The sequence below is a fragment of the Adiantum capillus-veneris genome, chromosome 26 (genome assembly GCF_014529385.1).
Source record: "Adiantum capillus-veneris isolate H3 chromosome 26, ASM1452938v2, whole genome shotgun sequence".
NCBI classification, from domain to species: Eukaryota; Viridiplantae; Streptophyta; class Polypodiopsida; order Polypodiales; family Pteridaceae; genus Adiantum; species Adiantum capillus-veneris.
Window position 1 is genome coordinate 66,149,853 of NC_140956.1, and position 21,798 is coordinate 66,171,650.

The following is a 21,798-nucleotide window of genomic DNA, read 5'->3' on the forward strand; positions in this document are numbered from 1 at the left end:
CCTGTGCATAAACGATGTTACTCAAGCAAATTAGGTCCCAAGATGGAAGCTTGGGCTCATAAACATGATCTTGAGTATGGACAAGGTGATCACAAGTTCATAAAATAGAGCACTGTACTCAAGGAACAAACGTGGATGATTTGCATTGAACTATAGGCCTCCTTTTATACTTGGCCTTTCACCATTACATTGCACGTGGGATTAATGCCCCTTCACTCTCCTTCACTTTAGACAAAAACTTCAACACTAATCACCACCCTAATCTCAATTTCAAAGTTAAGCACTCTTATTTGGCTCGATTTCTGCTCGATTAGGAAAAATTTTGTCGGATTCCTTTACAAATTGCTTTTGTATACATCAGCACTTGCAAATTCGAACTCAACATGTTGCAACTCACGCATTATGTAGATGCCGATCCAAACCACCCTCGAAAGTCATTTACCTAAATCAACCCGCCGACAGGGTATGTTACCGGTAGAGTGGTCCCTTCACTAAAGGTAGAGTCTGTGATTTCCTTAAGGTGATGTGCTTGTGGCACTAAACTTCAGCAGTAGCGCTCGTTGAAGGTCACGATCAGGGAAACCTCCTGCGTCGAATCTTGCAGGGGAATGGCTTGACGAGGATGGGGACCAGACCATCGCATGGCTCCAGCCCGGGCCCCCACTGCAGACAAGCCAGGGCGAGAGAGTCAGATGCTACGGCTCGAGCAGCCCCACAAGCGATCAGAGGCAGTTTGAGCCACACCTGCAGAGAGAGGAAAAAAAACACATAGCGTGGGTCCAGCCTGGGCCTTATCCGCATCTGGATGCGCCGTTCTATTAAGCTTGCTGCACCTGCATGAGGAATCGCAGTTCATCACGGACAGAATTAACGCAGGTTTCTCTTTTCGAGTAGGCAGTCTGTCTTATTGTGTCCCTTGTGAATTCAATTGTGGGGTGTATGTGCCAATATGTGTGTGCGTGCATGACGCTTTCTTGATCACTGTACACAGTCCAAAAGACATCAATATGTGGACAAGTAGCTCATCAAGGATATTTCTTGTCTTCACAACTACTCTACATTTGGCACATATGTCGAGTGAAGCATTGCAGAGAACGAAGTCTTTTCTCAATAGTGATTAACGACCTAGACTCTCTCTGCAACAAGCCTAGGCCTCCAACCCTGCGAAGGTTTCCAATACTGGTACACAGTGTGAAAGGCAAGGTCTGATGGTGGGGTGCATTGGCTGCTTGATAGATGGCTCATCGTGAGTGGTCGACAAGTAGGTTGAGCAAGTTTGCATTTAAGGCAATGAGAGTTTGATGCTACTGTAGTTACCTCTCTCCATCCACATTGACATGTTAAGTTATTTCCTTTTCCTCTTCTTATATTTTGAGTGTAAAACTTTTCACATAGATGCTCCTCCAAGAAGTGTTTTGTGTTTCTCTAGAGAGGGAGAGACTGACAAGGAATCGTTCTGTTGTCAGCTTCTAGAGCATGGTGTGAGGGCGCACTTTTTTTATATGTTTAAATCTAAAGAAAAAGGGCACACTTAAAAACTTTCCAAATTTTATATTAAATTTGACGCATTTGTCGGCAAAACTTGTAAACTTTCATCGGTTTTCTTAAAGGCAAGCTTAAAATTTAGATAGAATTTTGCAATTCTAACCAATAGATATCTAGACACTGGTGTTTTGCAAACACTCGTGTGTGCACAATCGCTGTCACGTGCACATGGCTCTGTGTGCCACGTGGACATACTTCATCGACTTCCAGAGCCAGTTTTCCCCTTCTTCCTAGATAGGGATGGCTAGAATCCTAGGAGGATTAATACCTGCAATTTTGTGAGCTTGTTTGCAGGACCTCCATGTCCGGACAAGTCCATTAGATTAATGTCCGGACAAGTCCATTAGATTAATGTCCGGACAAGTCCATTAGATTAGGTTTTCCAGCTTGGAACCCTCTTGCATAAATGGTTTGTATACGTGTTTTGACAGATGTTATTACACTACGGTGGGCATCTGGCATGACGAGCATGTAGTTCTATGTGAGAGGAATCCGACGTGCCAAGCCGCTCGTCGATCGGATTCTTGGTTGGACGGAGGTGCGACAGTTTCACCAAATCTGGACCAATTTTTAATAAATCATTTTATGATTTATTTGTTGGGAAAACTGGTAGACAGTTGCCCTATCTAGGCCTTAATAACTACTTAAGGCCTATTCCTCACCTATAAAGGGAACCCAAGAGCTAGCGCTTATTCTCATTCTCAGAGGACTGCAGGATTCAACCCTTGGCGTTTTTAGCCCCGCACAACAGCGTTTTCAGCAACCAGCCCTAGCGTTTTGGGAAGGCAGCATATCAGCCAGCGTTTGCTGTTTTCAGCCCTTGCGCCAGGAAAAGCCAGCAGATTAGGCCAACGTTTTCAGTTTTCAGCCCGTCCTTCGCAACGGAAATCCCTTGGGAAACTTCCTACGCGTGTTCACGTTGCGGTCCGGTACTTCGACAGCCAATCGAGCCTCCCCTCGGCCATTGCCTAGCCGGCATTGAGTGCTCCATTGCTGTCCATCATCGGCCTCGTCGAGATCTACGTTTTCCGCCCATCATTCTTCTCACATCGGAAGTGTCACAAACTGGTAACGTGGTTGCCCATTACACACACTCTCTGCCCTGTGGGAATCCCCGGGGAATTTTCAAATGATGACGTGGCTGGCTGTACGGGCTGCAGTACGGACGCCGCGATTTGCGGAGGCCTTGCCACGTGGCAGTTGTACGAACGCCCAGAAAAAGCGGCGCTGATTGCGGCAAATTTTTGAAAGCTTTTGGGCATTGCTTTATGCTACGCAATTAAAGAGAGCTTTTTGTTTGCTTTATTCCCGAGAGAGAGAGAGAGAGAGAGAGAGAGAGAGAGAGAGAGAGAGAGAGAGAGAGAGAGAGAGAGAGAGAGAGAGATTGTGAAAAGCAGAAAGCTTTTAGGCTTTTGATTTCAGCTTTTGGGCTCTGCTTTTGGCATCTCTTTTAACTTTAAATATGTGAGCAGGCCTCTCACAACTTAGAGCATCTGGACGCAGAGTTTGAGTGTGAGCGCCTGCCCGCACTCTTGTACTTTGAACGCAGTTTGACATCGCTTTCGCGGGAGGGCGTTACTCAGAGCACTCTAAGATTCGGAGATTGCCTCTTACTTTAAGGGGAATGCTCGAACTTGGTGGTCCATGCTTCTATTAAGCAAGATTGCGCCAGTTAAATGGCTGAAATTCAAGAGGCTTTTTATTTCTTCTTGGTTGACTCGAGAGTATGAATGCGACATACGAACTGCTTGGAACCATCTTCAGATGACCAAGAAGGATACAGTGGATGCTTATTGCGAGAGATTCTGTAGCTCTTTTCTACACGCCTCTTCATTTAAGAAGACCTCGTTCAAGGAACGGATTGAGCAGTTTACCTTGGGTCTACCTACAGAGATCCGAGATCACTGCTTGGAATAAAAGTCAACTTCCATTCATGAGTTAATGAGTCGTGCGAAACGGGGTTTTGCCATTCAATCTGGCAGTTTGACCTACCCCACTGATGAGATCATGACGCAAAGAGTCGAACAGACTTTGAAAAATGAAAGTAGAAAGAGAAAGAGTAACCCAGAACAGAAAGAAAAGGATGCACGACCCAAGCTTACTTCTCAAGAGAAGGCTCTCTACATAAAGGAGGGGAAGTGCTTTGAATGTGGGGAAACTGGGCATATCTCCGCGAAGTGCCCTAACAAGGCACCGAATGAACAGGATAACGAAAGGCCAGAAAGTTCTAAAGCAGCTGATACGTGGCAGAAAAGGCAGATAAAAAGCAGAACTGTACCACATTGCGTGGGGCCTGAACCGAATTTAATGAATGAAAGTACAAACTTTGCCGTTTTTAGGGCAAAAGGAAAGATCAGGAAGCTCTTTTAAAGGAGCCAAGGCCAACTTCTTGGATTGGCGGCTCGATTTGGAATTATGCCCGACAGGCTGAGGCCACAGGCGGAAGTAGTTCGAGTGGCACCGGGACGAGATGTTGCCATTACACTGAGCATTGGCAAACTTCGTTTGCAATGACAGAGGTGTTTAGGGCACGCGGAGTTTTACGTAATTGCCTTGGAAGGTTGTGACGTTCTACTCGAAATCCCTTGGTACCACAAGAACAACGCCGTGGTTGACTACCGGGCCAAGAATGCAACTTTGATAAATGAAGGGCTCAGAGATTGTACTTGATGAACTTCGGTTTGTATACTCACTTTTTTTGGGAGAGAACTGAACGATGGATGAAGGTCGAATATGTTTTGACCTGAACAAAAGAACGCAAAGATTTTCTATACACTCATGCCGATTGCTTTTCAGAGGGCCTGTCAGGCGAGTTACCACCCGCTCGTCCTGAAGATCATACTATTGATCTGATACCAAGAAGCACACCACCAAACCGGCCACCTTACCGTGTGAGCCAAGCACATAACGAAGAGATTATGAACCAAGTGAAAGACCTCTTGAAAAAGGGTCTTATCCAGCCTAGTACTTCACCGCATTGTTGTCCAGTGAAGAAAGACGGATCTTGGAGAATGTGCATCGATTATAGAGCTCTCAACAAAATCACCATCAAGAACAGATTTCCGATTCTTAGGATCGATGATATACATCCTCGTGTTTTAACAGGATTGATTTGAAGAGTGATTATCATCAGATTCGAATCGTGCCGGAAGACGTTTACAAGACAGCCTTTCGGATGAATTTTTGAGTTTTTGGTGATGCCTTTTAGCTTAATCAATGCTCCTGCGACATCTAACCGGATGATGGACAGGATTTTTCGAGAGTATAGACTATTTGTTGGCTCTTTCTTTGACGATATCATTGTTTTCTCCAAGGATGAGGCAAAACATAGAGATTATCTGCATACAAGTCTTTCAGGCATTACGATATCACAAGTTAGTGATTAATGCGAAGAAAAGTGATTTTTTCCTACCAGAGATACACTTTTTTGGGACACATTGTGTCAGCAGTAGGAGTGCAAATGAATCCGGCCAAGATAGAGACTATCTGTGATTGGCCCGATTTGAAGAATGTCCATGAAGTTCGAAGCTTCTTGGGATTGTGTTCGTACTACAGGCGGTTCATTCGAAAGTTTGCAGAGGTTGCTTCCCCTTTGCATATCTTGACACAGAAAGGAGTCCCTTTCTCGTGGGGACCCATAGAGGTGACTGCGTTTCAGACTTTGAAAGAGAAATTGACTACGGGACCAGTTTTGACTTTGCCGGACTTGCAGAAGTTGTTTGAAGTATATTGTGATACTTATGGTCGTAGTCTGGATGCGGTCTAAATGCAAGAAGGCCAATGTCATTGCTATGAGAGCCGATTGTTTTCAAGGCCGAAATTGACAGTACAGACCCCTTGGCGTATCCTCTTTCATGCTGAAGCACTGGTTGTATACACTCCACGTTGGCTGCAAGCTTTCATGAGTTTTTTTTTAACGCTACCAGACAGCCAGAGTCCCAGTGCATGGGTTTTTATTAAAGCCAACTCATAAGCCAACGCAATATTTATTAACCCCACTGGGGGCGCCCAAGTTGGCCGGCCACTCCCATTAATAAAAGGGACATTTGAATGTTATACTAGCTAGCGATAAAATAAACATGAAGTGCAACAAAAATAATTCATGCTTCTCTCTCTTGCGAGTAGCCATGACTCTTCGCCTGTGAGCACCCCTTCGCTTGCATCTCTTGCTTGCAAAATCGTCACCTCGCGTGCCCTTTTGGAAACGTTGGCTGCCTTTTCATGTTGCACAGCACCCCTTTCGAGGGAAATTCTTACGTGAGGCAATTTTCAGCGCTGCATAATCAACCAACGATATTTTTTTTTAATGGCCAACCTACAAGTTGGTTTGGCCGCCCAACTTATTAACCTTAATGGGCACCCCCTTGGTGAAAGTAAAAAAAAAAGAGAAAAAAAGGGAGAACAAGTAACGATGCGTATACTCCAACGTTTCAACTTTCTGGACGTCGATATCTCACACAGAGCCAACGCTGGCAGTCCTGGCCCCTTGCACCTTCATTCTCACGCAGTGTGCACGCACTTCTATGGCCGACAAACACCAGTGGACCGCTTTCCCGTACATCTCGTACATAGATGAGATTATCGAAGCAATCTTGGCGGCGTACCCTCTCCTGGCACCCAAAATAATCGTCATTCCCGATACTCCTAAGCCGAAACCCGTTCCAGACGCAATTTTCGCTCTCGAAGTATCAGTTCTTAAGCTTATTCGGCAAAAAAGTTACTTTCGCTGAATAGTCGACATGGCCGAATCACAAGATGGTGACTACAATATTTTACCCGAGGATCCGATAGCAGTTCTCAAAAACCAAATGGCAGCAATTTCATCAAGCCTCGCATCGATTCACACTCGCTTGGATCAGATGCAAATACAAACCTCTTCTCGGAGTCACCCAACAACTTCTCGGACGATTAATGCTGCCTATCCGCCATCTTCTTCCGACGCTTCAATGGTCGACCAGGAAGAACCACTCGAACATAAGCCTTCGGAATCGAAATTTTCTCACCCAAAGCATGGTTTCTCAGAGACAACTAGACGCAAAGAACCTTCGTGCGAGCAACAAAAGTCTCAGCATGAATATTCTTGGAAATGCTACAGTTCTAAGCAACCAACTTCTTATCAGAATCATCAGCAATAGAAGCAGCGATATGAAGCTTCCAACGGATTATCAGCGATATCAAGATGGGCTTACTTAGTGGCACATATATCTGACCCTAGTCAAGCACTCGGTCGTGAACGCTGCGACGCTGGACAAGTTCCCCCTCGCGAGCCATGCCCTACTTTTAAGTCTTTCTTATCTGATGGTGGTAAAGTTGAAGATTTATTGATCCTTTGCTTTGCAAGAGGATCCTTCAGAGGTCTAAGAAGCAACAACTCCCTCAACCTCCCCATTCTCAATTGGAAGCCTTAATACCCGCTGAGAAAGCTGAAGATTCAGAAGATTCTAGTTCTTATGTGACAACCAACAAGCACATAACCCCTTCTTTGGCCGTGATCTAGGCAGGAAAATTCGCCTTGTCACCGCCCTTGAAGAATACAGTCTTTGTCTCTAAACAGATACCAAATGTTGTGGTGAATGATAACTTTTTAAAAATGAAGATTCCAGTCCTTACCTTCAGCGGTGCAAAGGATAAAGCAGATACAGAATCTTGCAGCATGACTTCAGTCGCTGCAAATGAATCTTTGGACACAACTTGTTCTATTGATAAACCTTACAGATGGATATACCTTCAAAAACTACTCTGTTTCATCTACGACATCCCTTCAGGAGGATCTTACTGTTCCAGACAAACCAATGGAATTCTTTACAGATTTCCAACCAGTGGTCATCACTCAACAGAAAACTCAAGTCAATCTACGAATAGTTTCACTTGAAGCAGATAAAGATTCAATCTTTTCTTGGACAAAGCTCGAAGTTACAAACGACTTGGACAAAGGCACTTATCAAGTTGCAGATATGATCATTTTACAGTTTGGAAAAATAGTCATGGTCAGGAACAGTGCCATGACATGGGACCTAATAGAAAGAGCTTTGGATGCACAAGCACTACAACACTACATTTCCTTCTCCCTGAGTTTCTTCAACTACCCTGGGTTTTATTTAAAGAGGGACGGAATCTCACGATTGTGACTATGTTAACAGCATTACATCTACTCCTAGTTGCAGATACGCGAAGTGCCATGCCATGGAGGACCCTTGCGCTTGGATGGTCACACCCCTTCGCCCAAGAGACGTGCCTCTTCGCCAAACGCCACACTCCTTCGACGACTGGTCACACCCCTTCACTCTACGGGTGCGACTCTTCGCCCAATGGTTGCAGCTCTTCGCCGAAAGGATGTGTCTTTACGTCTAAAGTCATGTCTCTTCACCAAGAGACATATCTTTTCATTTGTGTCTCTTCGTCTCTGTCACAAACGGGAGCGCATAACAATATAAAATACATCCGGATAAATAGGATTTATCACTTATTACTGAAGCCAGAGGATATAGAGAGAAATAAATAGAGAGAGAGATAGAGACTGAGAAGATCGACACAGTACTGGGGACTAGAAGATGGGCTGGTCCCCCCCCGTGATAGTATCTTTATTACTGAGGAGAAGTCTATACAAGCACTTGAACTGAACGTATTACCACGTTCGTTCTAGAATAAGACTTGATGGTTCCCGGAAGCCTCAGCTTCCGATTCCTAGGGCAAAACCCTATTCCAAGGAACTTCCGTTCCTTATTCCAAATCCTTGAGAACCAAGGTTCTCGCCTCTGGATCACACCTTCTAGACTCAAGGCATGACATCCCTGCAACTCTCTTTTCCAACTCCGTTTCCAGAGTCCTCTTCCCGCAGAACAACTCTGCGTTCCCGGACACGAAGTCCTTACTTAAGAATCCCAACTTCCGGATCACAACTTGAGAGACTACCTCTCTCCGATCTGTGGATCTACTTCCCAAACTCGGGTACGAAACCCTTGGGCTAATCTGGCTTTAGTTCCTTAGAGCGCTTTTCTCCTGTAGAGGCTCATGCCTTCCTCTGCTCTTACTCCCTCACGAAGAGGAAGTACACTTGCAATCAAATACTCAGAGATCTCGTTACCTTCAAAGTCTCAACGCTCGAAACGCAACTCGGTTCTCGAAAAACAATTCCCCGGAAGAGATCTCTACATAGAAAATCCTCTCTTCCAATCCTACACACAAAAGAGGTGTGTTCTCGGGTTCCTTCTCGTAAATCAGCCCCGTCTACGACATTTATGGGCTGAAAACAGAGAAAAACAGTAGCTTGCCGCGATGGAAACACACTCCGTAGGCACTTCTTCACGAGGGAACTCGCGCATTGGGTCTTGGCGACATTGGGTACACTTGGGATAGTCATGGGCATCACCGGCAAACGTCTTCTTTACGGGTGAACTCTGCAGCAGCATCTCCTTCTTGTAAAAAACCGATCCTCTCTCTGAGTGAGGGCATGTGATGCTTTTATAGTTCCTAGCCACGCGCACGAATAGCTGCTCGCGTAGAGATCGCGGCCTTTTTTTTTTTTTCCAATTTTTTTTCCATTTTTTTTTCGCTGTTCTGCCAGAAAAAGAGAGAGAGAAAACGCTGGCTGATCTGTTGCCTTATTTATCGGATGGCTGCCCACTTATTAAGTGGGCGGCCGGTCACCTTTAAAAATGGCCTGAATCTGTCCAAAAACTCAAGAAAACCTTATAAGTTAAAAACAATGCTTTAACAGCACTTGCCAGGCGTCCCTGGATGCAATCACACGCACAGTTGCAATGCAGACATAGACTTCCTTGCAGGAAAGCATTTGCTTTCCCGAAAAGCAATTCCGCTTTCTCAAAAAGCATCCGTTTTTCCTCAAAGTTTCCTATGAACCCATCTTCATTCAAGTGTTTGCTCTTTCCTTGTGCACAATTCTAACACAGTTCGGAATTTCCTCTTGACTATGGATATCCCCTTTCCAATGCACCCGCCACCCACCTTGTGACGCATCAGGAATACCCATCACCTAGTCCTTTCCTACCGAACCTACGGTACAATCTCCTTCGCGATGCTCTATGTCACCCATCCTATGATGCATCAGAGATGTCCGTTCCCGGATGGTCGGATACTTCTTTCCGATACTCCCTGTCACCCATCCGATGTGACGCATCAGAAGTACCCGTTCCTGGTGGCCTTACAGATATTCCCGTTCTCAGTGCTCCCGTCATTACTTTGAATGACGCACTAGGAATACTCTGTACTCGGATGTCTCCAGTGAGAAAAACCCTCTCACTTAAAATTCCAATAATTCATTTAGAATTATTTTTCCTAATGTTCCAAGCGAGAAAACCCTCTCACTTGTAAATCCAATAATTCATTTAGAAATATTTTTATGTCAGATAAAGCCAATTTAGCAACATCCCTCTCACTTATAAACAGTTCACCTCAACTGTAGAGGTCCAACTGAACTGCCGGGGAGAAACCGGAAAAAAATCCAAATCTTGCTCAATGGTGAGTTTGAGTTGGTCCTTTCTCAATAGAGAACTTAAAAGTAAATTAAAGAAAAAAAAAATCATAATTCAATACTTACCTTACCGGTTCATGTCCTTCCTCTAGTACCTCGAGGATATTCTTCACCAATCATCAAACTTACGAGCCATGTAAGAACTCGTCATTCGCGTCTTTCGAGAATCTTTTAACTCAATTCCACGTTCTCAATCCCGAGAAGAATAATCCTGCTAGAAATCAATCTAGGTCTTTGTCCTTGCACATAACCTTGCGCTATTAGTCCTGAGGATATTAAACCTCTTGTGTCCTCCCACATAGGGAATGCCCAAGTCATAGAGCATTAAGCTCGATGTCTTTCTTTTACAATTTACGATCACCTTAAAGAAGGTTCTTGTTCCGGGCCGTCGCTCAACGTAGGTGGACCGTTCCAATCCGAAGATTCCTTGTGCACGGCGGCACTTCCTTCCAATCTTGTTCTCCTGCGAGTTATTACCACTAGCAGTGTTTTCCCGACGCCCATTAGCGTCTCTTTCTTACAAAATCATAAAAAATGATTCACCTTGCAAGCATCAATGACAACTTGCAAAATCTCAGGCAGATACGATTCTAGCCATAGCATTTTCTGAACGTACGTTCAAACCCGGTTCACAATAGAGCGAACCCTCTTTGAATCTCAGGGATGTTCTCCCATATGTAATTCTTACCATTTTGAAACGGTTGGCGAACTATATTCTTACGAACATAATCGTTCGAATTTATTCCAGCAGCGTGTAAATGCTACTTGACCTGCTCATGGAGAAACATATACCGCAACCAAAAGTTGCTACTGTAATGGTAAAGGCACATAGCGTACTCAATGATCAACGACCATCGGAAAACCTCTTCTTTGTAGAGAAACTCAAATTCCTTCTACCAAACACATCTCAAATAGAGATGCTCGTGTCGGAATATTCTTGCGCGCAAAAAGGCGCTCAAGAGAGTATAACAAACTCTCGTCCAGTTCCTTGGCATAGGTCTGCATCTTCGTGTGTTATCCATGTACTCAAAAGTGTACATAATTCTTAAGCTGTGTTAAAGTTTCGGTGAACCTGGGAAATTACCTTCCCTTCGTAAGATCCTTAGAGCGAAGACGCTCAACTTGATGATCACTTGGCTTGATCTTAGAGCAAAACCCGCTCATCAAATAATCTAGGATTTTAATCCTTGGATTCCTCAAGCACAGGCCGTAGTCGTCGCTTGTTCCTTCCCTCCTAAAGAGAGTGTTCATTCACTTGTACAAAAAGCACTACCATATCTTCCCTTACCGGGTAGAGGGTGTTGGTTCATAAGGTACTCAAGCTTAGTGAAAGCTGTTCTTGGTTGAAATCTCGGAATGGTTCCTTCCTTTCTGCCGTCCTACCCGCAATAGCAGGTAATTTTGTTGGTGAACTACCGGATACGAGATCAATAGTTGACCTTCTGGATATTTGAGCAAACCAATCCATCGCATAAAGCAATGTTTCAACTCAATTCTACTCTCATAAACACTCGAGAGTGATTGTCCTGGTTAGACATATGCATATCTCGTGCATAAAAGCAATACGCAGTTTATGAGTTCCTTAACTTTGATCAAAGACCTGCCCTCTCACTTAAAATTTGAGGGTCTTCTATTCAAAAACTTAGGAGTTAGATTGAATTCCCTTACTCCAAACTTTCTCCGGATAGCAACGTATCCTTCGAGGAGAGGTAACAAAAATTCATTGTTTTTGTGTTCAATGGTTCCCGTCCCAGTGTGGGGATTAGATTCTATGTACACTGAGGTGTACACTTTCAACTTGTATTGCTGTCTCCACCATCTACTGCAAAGTATCTTGCAGATGCGTTTACAAATTCGGTCAAAAGTCCTTCGTTGAATTCTTCATCTTTCCTTCCTCATAGAGGATCAAGAGTGGAGCTACCTTGGCAGGAGTAAACCACTACTTGCTTGTGTTCCTATTGGGCAAACCGATCCCAATCTTCTGGGATGCCTTCCTCACAGCATAGAGGAAAAAAAAAAAAAAAAAAAAAATTTGTCGGAAAATTCAGCCTTGAATTAAATCCAAGTCTTGTTGTAAGTTCCTTGCAGAGCTTTGGTATACCACCAAGTACTTGCAATCCCCTTGAGGTGTTTGGTCACATGCCTCACCTTCGACGCTTCTCAGAAATTGCCGTTTGCAAAGGCAACTTCAAACTGTCGAATCATTCGTAGCTTTCAGGACATCTTCCCTTCTGTCAAAAGTATCAAACTTGACTGGTCACTGGAGTGTTCCTAGGTCTAGAGACCTTCTTCATATCCTTCCCGAAATGACGGGATTTCATGGCTATAGTTCTGGATTGACGTTCATGGATATTTTCTGGATTCTAAAGGATCTCGAGCATTCCGCTCCGTGGATTCTCTAGGTTCTTGAGCATCATGCTCTTGTCGCCTTCTCAGAGAATCCCAAGTCTTGTGTCGACTTCTTGCAGAGAGAAATTTTTTTTCCAACTCTGCGAGCTTTTCCTGCATGACTTAGGTTTCCGCCTGCTTACTTCTCTCTTGGCTTGTCATGGCTTCTTCCCGTATCTTCCCAGAGTCGTCCTCCTTTACAGAGAAAGAGAGGAGACCATGCTCTGATACCACTGTCACAAACGGGAGCGCATAACAATATAAAATACATCCGCATAAATAGGATTTATCACTTATTACTGAAGCCAGAGGATATAGAGAGAAATAAATAGAGAGAGAGAGATAGAGAGTGAGAAGATCGACACAGTACTGGCGACCAGAAGATGGGTTGGTCGCCCCCCGTAATAGTATCTTTATTACTGAGGAGAAGTCTATACAAGCACTTGAACCGAACGTATTACCACGTTCGTTCTAGAATAAGACTTGATGGTTCCCGGAAGCCTCAGCTTCCGATTCCTAGGGCAAAACCCTATTCCAAGGAACTTCCGTTCCTTATTCCAAATCCTTGAGAACCAAGGTTCTCGCCTCTGGATCACACCTTCCAGACTCAGGGCATGACATCCCTGCAACTCTCTTTTCCAACTCCATTTCCAGAGTCCTCTTCCCGCAGAACAACTCTGCGTTCCCGGACACGAAGTCCTTACTTAAGAATCCCAACTTCCGGATCACAACTTGAGAGACTACCTCTCTCCGATCCGTGGATCTACTTCCCAAACTCGGGTACGAAACCCTTGGGCTAATCTGGCTCTAGTTCCTTAGAGCGCTTTTCTGCTGTAGAGGCTCATGCCTTCCTCTGCTCCTACTCCCTCACGAAGAGGAAGTACACCTGCAATCAAATACTCAGAGATCTCGTTACCTTCAAAGTCTCAACGCTCGAAACGCAACTCGGTTCTCGAAAAACAATTCCCCGGAAGAGATCTCTACATAGAAAATCCTCTCTTCCAATCCTACACACAAAAGAGGTGTGTTCTCGGGTTCCTTCTCGTAAATCAGCCCCGTCTACGACGTTTATGGGGCTGAAAACAGAGAAAAACAGCAGCTTTCCGCGATGGAAACACGCTCTGTAGGCACTTCTTCACGAGGGAACTCGCGCATTGGGTCTTGGCGACATTGGGTACACTTGGGACAGTCATGGGCATCACCGGCAAACGTCTTCTTTGCGGGTGAACTCTGCAGCAGCAACTCCTTCTTGTAAAAAACTGATCCTCTCTCTGAGTGAGGGCATGTGATGCTTTTATAGTTCCTAGCCACGGGCACGAATAGCTGCTCGCGTAGAGATAGCGGCCGTTTTTTTTTTTTCCAAAATTTTTTTTCCATTTTTTTTTTTCGCCGTTCTGCGAGAAAAAGAGAGAGAGAAAACGCTGGCTGATCTGTTGCCTTATTTATCGGATGGCTGCCCACTTATTAAGTGGGCGGCCGGTCACGTTTAAAAATGGCCTGAATCTGTCCAAAAACTCAAGAAAACCTTATAAGTTAAAAACAACGCACAGTTGCAATGCAGACATAGACTTCCTCGCGGGAAAGCATTTGCTTTCCCGAAAAGCAATTCCGCTTTCTCAAAAAGCATCCGTTTTTCCTCAAAGTTTCCTATGAACCCATTTTCATTCAAGTGTTTGCTCTTTCCTTGTGCACAATTCTAACACAGTTCGGAATTTCCTCTTGACTATGGATATCCCCTTTCCAATGCACCCGCCACCCACCTTGTGACGCATCAGGAATACCCATCACCTAGTCCTTTCCTACCGAACCTACGGTACAATCTCCTTCGCGATGCTCTATGTCACCCATCCTATGATGCATCAGAGATGTCCGTTCCCGGATGGTCGGATACTTCTTTCCGATACTCCCTTTCACCCATCCGATGTGACGCATCAGAAGTACCCGTTCCTGGTGGCCTTACAGATATTCCCGTTCTCAGTGCTCCCGTCATTACTTTGAATGACGCACTAGGAATACTCTGTACTCGGATGTCTCCAGTGAGAAAAACCCTCTCACTTAAAATTCCAATAATTCATTTAGAATTATTTTTCCTAATGTTCCAAGTGAGAAAACCCTCTCACTTATAAATCCAATAATTCATTTAGAATTATTTTTATGTCAGATAAAGCCAATTTAGCAACAGTCTCCTACATAAGGAGCCTATTGTACTCAGGTTCTAACAATCATTCGATCAATCAACACAAAGTCTTCTAAGTTGTGTATGCCCTTTGTTTGTCAGAAAAGACAAAATAGTTTAGACTGGTACAAAATAAAAGAGAGAAGGACGTTTGGTGGGTGATGAGATCTATGGGGATGGGTGGAGCTCTAGTACTAGGGGTATGCACATGTCTATATGCTGAGGGTAGTACATCCATCCAAATGCATGAATCGAGCTAGCTCCATCCTATGCTAATGGGAGGGTGTAAAATGTAGTACATGGGGGAGTCGGGAGCAAGGGCTGCCCTGATGAACGCCTCTGGGTGAGCCATCATTTGGGCTCGTCTCTCCTCAGCAGCTCGATGTGGTTGAGGTCGGATCTCCTCGATGTGTTTGCGGTGGAGTCGTGGGGCCTGGCCTCTGGTAGCCCATGGGCGTCCTCGAGCCCGAGTTGCCTCAGCCTACTGAAGGGTCAGTCCCCTTGGTGGGTCTGGGAGTGGAAGGGGTGTAGCTCTCTGAAAACTGTAATTGCCTCCCCCCTCCGGGGGTGGTCTTTGTAGGTGGTTGCAGAAGTGTGTCTTTGTGCCTCTGTATCTCTAGCAAGTAGCGCCCCAGCTGTCTCTGATCTCGAGAGTGCATGATAGCTCAGAGGGTAGGCTGCTCTATGAATAGGGGCTCGTATTGGCCTCTGATATCCGCATAAGCTCTGCATGCGCAAACAAAATGCTCCTCACTCTCCACTTCCTCTTTGCATACTTTACACACACTCTCCTCCATGGGAATGTCATGAGCTCGCCCCACCTCGATCTCTAGTCTGTGTGATGACACTCTGAGCTGACCAATTGCCCCCCGTGAGCTGCGTGGCATGTGGTTGTCCATATAGCGTTGTCGCTGTAAGAACCGGTCCTCTAGTATGGTAAGAAACTGGTCTCTGTAGTGTGTCATCTTCCGTTGGAGGGGAAATGTGATCCAAGTCTGTCTGATATAGAGCTACCAGAGGTTCTGTCGGATCACTATGTTTCTCTCACTCGTGAGAGATGAAGCTGGGGAGAGTCGCGGCCGCACTGGGAAGGTGGCAAGTTTTCCAGGTCAAGGCCTTGTGCTCCGAACCATGCTTTGTCTTATCTAGCCTCTGATATTTGTATAGCTGACTCAAATGCTTGTCATGTGAGTCCGTCGTTTGGGAGCTCTCTCTCTCTCCGGATAAAGCAGACCGTCTAGAAGAGTGCCTCCACTACCATGGGGGGTGGCAAGCTCTGCCCTGTGATGTCCGATGGCACTGTGTGCGTACCTCGAAACAGGTGAGAAATCATATAGATACGTGGTCTCTCAATCCGTGCCCACTGGCTATCTGTTAATCCGGGTGCCTACAATGCTACTGCATACATCAGGGCTAGAGTGACTAATGTGTCGAATAGCCACCCCTTCGTGCGGGGCTCCTGAAAGTGTGCCTGATGGCATCTCCACTCTAGCATGGCCAATGCTGCATATCCTCTGCATATCCTCTGGTGAGTCTGTCAGTGGCGGCCTAAGCCATGGAGAAGGGCCCTTGTTTGCTGGTGAATGTGACTCCCAGGTAGATGTAGGAGATGACCACCTCGACTTGTCCTCTTGCTGCTGTAAATGTGGCTGCTCGTCGAGCTGTGGAAGATCATGATCTCTGTTTTCCCAAGATTCACTGTGAGTCTCCTGTTTGTACAAAACTCATCCAAAGCTCTCAGATGGCTCTGTAGACCCTCTGTGAGGATTCTAGGTACTAATCCTCTATTAAGTACTTAAACTCATGATTAAGACTTAAGAAACTGAACTGAACTCAAAGAAAGACTTAAGAAGACTCTGTGTTTGATTGATTGAAATGTGTGATACAAGGGTTCCTTTTAGAGGAATTGAATAGTCATCAATGAAGAGGCATGTTTCTTTGTGAAGAGACATGACTTTAGGCGAAAAGACATATCCTTTCGGCGAAGAGTTGCAACCATTGGGCGAAGAGTCGCACCCGTAGAGCAAAGGGGTGTGACCAGTCGTCGAAGGAGTGTGGCTTTTGGCGAAGAGACACGTCCTTTGGGCGAAGGGGTGTGACCATCCAAGCGCAGGGGTCCTCCTTGGCATGGCACTTCGCGTATCTGCAACTAGGAGTAGATGTATTGCTGTTAACATAGTCACAATCGTGACATTCTCTCCCATTTAAAATGAGAGCCCGTGTCAAAGAAATGACTTTTGATGTTGATAGAACTTTGGAAAAGCATTGAATCTTCGAAAATCTTCAGTCTTTGAGTTATCAGAAACCTTTGTCTTGAACCTTTGTTTCTTTCGAAACCTTTTTGCTTTGACTGCTAAATCCCATGTCATTACATTATTCAAAGACTTTTTAGAGGCATTTGGCATAATCGGGTTGACTGCAACAAGAGGTTTATCTTCAAAATCCTTCGTGTGATGTAAGATTTCTGGTTCAAAATCTTCCATTAACTGCGAAATATTTGGGGAAGAGGAAATCTTCTCAAGGTATTCTTCAGATGGGATAACTTCAACTTTAGTAATCTTTGGAGAGGATTTTGTCTTGAGACTGTAATCATCTTCCAATAATGAATCCCAAAATTCTTCAGAATCATCTTCAGGAACTGTAACTTCATGACTTGTAATTGGCATATCATCATCCAGTAAAGAATCAAAGAAAGCATAGTCGTCTTCAGACTCGGAATCTGCAACTATATCTTTATCTTTGTCTTCATCAATTGATTCATGAGAAGTTAATGAATTGAAAAATTCATCAATAATAATATCTGCATCTGCATCGGAAATCATATTCTCTTCATAATCCACTGTATCATGCTGTTTGCAATTGACTAGTACACGTGAGGCTTGAATCACTCTTTCCGCATGAGAAAGCCCGTGTAAAGTCAATTCACGTCCATCTTTGAACAAATTGATAGTATGTTCTCGAAAGCTAATTGCTGGATCATATTGGAATAACCAATGCTGACCAAGAATCATGTCGTAATAAGATAAAGGCATGACTTCAAAATCCAGTTGATCTGCATAAGTTTGAATCTCGAACTGCAACTGTCGAACTGTCTGATCACAAGTTAAAATTGATCCATCTGCTAATTCCACATCATATAAGTGAGATGTCTTCTGAGTTGGTAAGCCAAGCTGTTGAAATATCTGAGTGCTGACGAAATTATTCGAGCATCCGTTGTCCACCAAAATATTGATGGAGCGACCATTGAGTAGTCCAAGAAGGCTCAAAACTTGCTTTGAAAGAGGCTCCAAAACTGAAGAATTGCACTGAGCATGCTTCATAAGAATACTCGTATCCTCTGAGACACGAATCGTATTGACCACAGATTTTCCTTTATTCTTAGCAGATTCTGGTTGTTCAAGATTCGATGATGTTTCCGCGTTGGAATTTCTTTTCGAATTAGACGGATTTGGTCTCTTTAGACATTGATACAATCTATGGTCACCACTGCAAATTGTACGTAATCCTTCCTTCTTTGAAGTTGAATATGCATTTGACGAAGAGCCTTGCTGAGTATTGGAATGCTGATCTTGAGAAAAATCACGTCCATTACCACGATCAAGTGGAGGAACATGTGAAGAAGATCTGCTTTCAGATTGTCAATCTTGAGAATAGAACCTTGAAGTTGAATAAGGTTGTGTTGCTTGCTTTCTGAACTGAGACTGATGTTGCTGACTTTGGCTATAGTTGTCTCTGCGATCGCGCTGTGAAAAGCGAGCGCTATTTGAAGATCTGTTACCAGGGAGAAAATTTCGTGTAGGGCGTCGATTATCGCCAAGACGCTCCACATAGGAAATTGCCGCATCCAAAGTGGTAGGGTTGTATTTATGCACATCATCCTTCAGGTTGGGTTCAAGTCTGTCGATAAAGCTGTGAAGTTTATCAGAGGGACTAAGGGTCTCTATCTCCAGAGTTAGCCTTTGGAACTCTGTGATGTACGCGGCCAAGGAACTTGTCTGGCTCAGGCGGCGAAGAGAGGACCGGGCATGAAAATCCGCATTGGCAGGTTCGAACCCCTTGCGAATAGCACGCGGGAATTTATCCCAAGAAGGTGTGTTTTTACCATTTGCAACCCGTCGTTGCCACCAAAGAAATGTTGTGTCCTTGAGTAGAGAACTAGCAAGTGCAGCTTTTTTACTCTCGACCAAGTCTGTGTTCGATAAGTAAATCTCCATTTTGAAAAGCCATTGGTCCAGCACGCACTTGTTGCGGCGACCAGTGTATGGTTCCGGCAATTTAACATCAAGCTTCTTCTTCTGTGCAGCATTAAACATTTTATAAAGTAATTGAAGTTCGCGATTGTCTACCTCTTCAGTTGGATCTGGTTCGTTCGGTTCATCCACTGAAGCTTCGGAAGAAGGTGTTGAAGATGCTGCATTAGTAGTTCGAGAAACAGTAGGTCGACTTCGAGAAGCGTTTTCCGTGTGCATCTCATCCAAGCGAGTGTGAAGTGATGCGAGGCTTATGGAAAGTGTGGTCATCTGCTCCTTGATAAGAGTAAGGGCATTGTCAGATTGACCACCTCCATCTTGAGAATTCGGCATGAGGGAATTCTCAAACAGGTGTAAGTTCTGGGTCGGGAACAGGTTCTGGAACGGGTGCTCCGTGAGTGGAAAATCTCTATGAAATAAGTTCGTGCTTGGGAGTCGGGGAATCGGGAATAATTATCACTTCCGGTTCTAAGTAGGGAAATTCACCCGCAAAATTTCATCGGGAAAAATCTGCGTAGTGGTTCGCGTCGGCCATGTGTGCGAAATATCTTGCGCAGTAGGTGCACACAGAGCAGAGCAAGGGAGAGGCAGCGTAATTTTTTTTTGTTTATTTTTATAAAGGTAAGTTTACGTGAAGAGGCTTTCACATGGGAGTTTTTTTTAAATATGGGTGTTTTCACATGGGGTTTTAAAAAATTTGGGTTTTTTTTTTGATCAAGTGAGTGAGTTCACATGGGCTTTTAAAAGAATTGGGGCAGTCCAGCCAAGTGTGACCGGCCATTAAAACAAAACCCTTTGGCTGATTTTAATAAAGTCTGGCGCTGTGAGTAGTAGCGTAAAAACTCCATCGTAGAATTGTTTTGACGAAGGGGCAGCCCAGTGAGCAGCGTTTCAGAATTTCAGCAAAGCGTTAAGTGAAACGGCAGCTAGCGCAAATATAGCCCAGCGTTTCAGATTTTGCAGTCCAGCGTGGGATTTATTTCTTGCAGCAGATCACGTAACAGCAGCCAGCCATGGGAATTGCTAGCGCCAGGGGTTTTGTGAGGATGGTACCATGAAGGGGCGCGATTTGGGGGAAGGGGTGCTGCCTCAGTGAAGGGGTGCCTTCCTTGGTGCCCTCTCGCGAAGAGGGGTTATCCTTTCACATGAAGAGGGGCTAACACACGGGTGCGAAGGAGTGCAATCCGATGAAGGGGTACGCAGGGTTCTCCGGGTACGCCACGTACACACATTTGTGTTCTGTCTTTATTTATGTAATTGGAACAGAAACAAAGTTAAGTTACCTCATACGCGTAGTAGAAGTACACCATCTTTCCTTTGCGGCCATACAACACACGAGGTGAGTGTCGCGGGTAGGGTCGGCAACGGCGAGGCTAGGTAGACGCCAAGTCCAAAGGCCCGGGAATTTTTTTTGCTCTGATACCACTGTGAGGATTCTAGGTACTAATCCTCTATTAAGTACTTAAACTCATGATTAAGACTTAAGAAACTGAACTGAACTCAAAGAAAGACTTAAGAAGACTCTGTGTTTGATTGATTGAAATGTGTGATACAAGGGTTCCTTTTATAGGAATTAAATAGTCATCAGTGAAGAGGCATGTCTCTTTGTGAAGAGACATGACTTTAGGCGAAAAGACACATCCTTTTGGCGAAGAGCTGCAACCATTGGGCGAAGAGTCGCACCCGTAGAGCAAAGGGGTGTGACCAATCGTCGAAGGAGTGTGGCTTTTGGTGAAGAGACACGTCCTTTGGGCGAAGGGGTGTGACCGTCCAACCGCAGGGGTCCTCCTTGGCATGGCACTTCGCGTATCTGCAAGCAGGAGTAGATGTATTGCTGTTAACATAGTCACAATCGTGACACCCTCTGGTGACTCTGAAATCAGTACAATGTCATCCACCGGCGATCTTGTCAATGTAGAGTCCGAAGAGGGTTGGGGAGAGGGGGCATCCTTGCTTACCGATGGTGCTAGCAATAGACTCTGACATACCGCCTGGGCAGCGAACTCTCCCCGTCACTCTCTTGTAGAGAGCATAGATGGCCCATATCATCTCTGAGGGTATCCCCAAACTCTGGAGTCGTCGAAAGAGCCTCTCTCGTGGGACGGTGTTAAACGCTTTGCGGAAATCTTTAAAACAGTAGTAGAGCCTCTTCTTCCGCACGTTTGCCCCATCAATGAGGCAACGTAGAACGAAGATGTGGTCGATAGTAGAGAAGGTCCGCTTGAACCCGTCCCCCTGAACCCTGCCTGGTCAGGAGCCCGTAGGCCCTCAGCCTCCCCGTAAGAACTAAGCTCAACCTCAAGAACTGACTGCCCCATATAGTTTGGCCATTTTATGGCCGATCATGATAGTCCTGTAATTTCTTGGGTCCAAAGTGTCTCCAGACTTGTGGATCGGCACAATGGTGTGCCTGGTCCACTCCTCTGGGAAGCCCTCCCCTATAGCCTGGTTGAATGCATGTGCGATCAACGGGGTTATCGTGGCAGCTGCATAAATGAGGTACTCACTTTGTAATCCTGTATGGTTTGATGATCGGCGGTGCCTTCTTGACCATCTCCGTTGTGAAGGAGGAGGAGCTCGTCGGTCACTCATAGAGTTTCTCTGCGTAGTCGTGCCATACCTGTGGATCCTCAATGGGGGTAGCCGGTCGTGGCTCCTGGAGGGTGCGCCATACTGTGGCATTGTCCATTCTCATGAACAGGTGGTATAGTTCTAGCTCTTGTGCCTCCTCGGAAGCTCGCCGCTTTCAGCATGTGAGTGTCTTCATCTGGCGTTTGGCCTCTCGATCGGTGGTCTCTCCAAGAGTCCGCTGTGCTCGCAGCCGGCGGTAGAGGTCTCTACACTCATCATCATACCAGCGATTCTGTGGCATGGTCCCTAGGGGGGGTGTGTGGCCTGTATGGGTGGTGTGCGGGAAAGAGCTGGTGGCTGATGTCTGAATAACAGTT

General features: G+C 45.2%; 1 protein-coding gene across 6 annotated transcripts in view; it reads left to right on the plus strand.

Moving 5' to 3' along the window:
• The first annotated feature begins 472 nt into the window (after positions 1-472).
• The window catches only part of LOC147423590 (uncharacterized), a 65,000-nt gene continuing 43,674 nt past the window's right edge, over positions 473-21,798 (plus strand). For 4 of the 6 annotated variants that reach the window (XM_086502326.1, XM_086502323.1, XM_086502324.1 and 1 more), the window contains exon 1: positions 473-876. The gene's annotated coding sequence lies outside the window, so the exon portion shown is untranslated. Of the gene's footprint in view, positions 891-21,798 lie in introns of all 6 variants that reach the window. The other 2 variants (XM_086502322.1, XM_086502321.1) reach the window with 2 other exon arrangements.